Raw genomic sequence first — 1,447 nt, 5'->3', positions numbered from 1 at the left:
GACTAGGTTGTCCACGGCCTCTCATCATCACCTTGATGATAAACTTTGTTAAGCCGTAAACCATGTTGTATGCAGGTGTTATTATGAAACAGTTCATCATATGAAAGTGTTGTTATGTAGCAAAACATAACAATTTTTTATCAACAAACATCACATCAATTGCGTAAACAACTTGCCTGGTTCGACGTAGTCGGGATCAAGCTTGGTGAAGTTGACATCACCGCTTCCCTCGTCGGTATGTACATTACACACACCGAATACTATCGTAAATGCTAAAGGCTCCAATACTATCTCAAACTATTTTTTGAATAAATATGAAAACAAACTAGATACCAATAGAAATATTTTGTAAAAATAATCACTTGAAAAGCCCTTGTAGTTTAAAAGGTATAAATAAATCGAGTTCATGGCGTGATGTGTAACGAAACAAAAATATCCCAGGGGGCTGACTGGAAAGAAGCAAAGCACTCTAGTGAAATTATATGGGCCACCGGGGAAGGCGTATTCTGGAAGAATACATTTTAGAAAAACGGTCAAATAAAATTAGAATCCTCACAGTGGGCCTCCACTGTCAGGTTTGAATCCACTTCAGCGGGGGTAGAGGCTCGCGGTGTCGCCGCCAGCGTCCTATGGAGAACAAGAGGGGCAGGAGCATGCGGGTGTACTCCCAGGAGATTCCGCAGCTGATGGAGGTGGATGCACTCATCGGCGGGCACCATGTCGATGGCAGCTCCAACTTTGGTGGGCGGTGCTTCATGTGCAAAGGGATCTCAATGGAGAAGCCTGCACTCACTGAATTCACACGCGGGTTAGTTGGGTTGCTGCTCAAGGAGCTTGCTGGCGAAATCTGGGCTGCGGGGATGCATGTACCTGGGTTAATTGAGCCGAAGCCCGAAGCAAATCATGGTGGCCGAAGGCGGGGAATAAGGCCTTCAAGATGCCTTCTGAGGGTTTTGGCGAGGTTGTGGTGAGGTGTGGTGGGTGCGGTGTCTACACAATGGCTCGGGGTGCCCTTTTTATAGGCAGGCGAGAGGGGGTGCCGTCGGGGACCAACTCCAGCACCGAATTACAGCAAGCCAAAGGGGTTTGCAGGTGCTTACGGGGTCGGGTCAGCTGTTATGGTCTGCGGCTGATCCATTATGCTCCTGAACACGAGCTATTACACGCGGGGATCACGACTCTATGGAGTTGCACGTTACGGACACATCAACGACAAAGAATGCGCTCCCTGTTGTCTAGAGCGCGTCGATGGTCAGCAGCATGCACATGGGTGGGGGACGGACACGCGGAGCTCCTACAGTGCTTGGGCGGTGCCGGGTGGCGCGACTTTGCATCACTGGCCGCTGGCAGCCGCTGCAGTCGTTGCTGGCGCCACTACCATGGCCGTGATGCACAAGCCAGTTCACCACCGACACCTGCAACTGGCCAAATAACCGTGCGACGCAGT

The 1,447-nt window shown here is 50.4% G+C and overlaps 1 long non-coding RNA gene across 1 annotated transcript; it reads right to left on the bottom strand.

The window, feature by feature from the left end:
* Positions 1–450: 450 nt before the first annotated feature.
* LOC123429967 lies at positions 451–961 on the bottom strand. The gene is made up of 2 exons (XR_006622799.1): positions 871–961; positions 451–792 (listed from the first exon to the last, which is right to left on the bottom strand). It is a non-coding gene; the product is annotated as an uncharacterized LOC123429967 (long non-coding RNA).
* Positions 962–1,447: the final 486 nt, after the last annotated feature.

The sequence above is a fragment of the Hordeum vulgare genome, chromosome 2H (genome assembly GCF_904849725.1).
Source record: "Hordeum vulgare subsp. vulgare chromosome 2H, MorexV3_pseudomolecules_assembly, whole genome shotgun sequence".
Classification (NCBI taxonomy): domain Eukaryota; kingdom Viridiplantae; phylum Streptophyta; class Magnoliopsida; order Poales; family Poaceae; genus Hordeum; species Hordeum vulgare.
The sequence above is the reverse complement of the archived record's forward strand: the minus strand, read 5'-3'. Positions and strand labels throughout refer to the sequence as shown.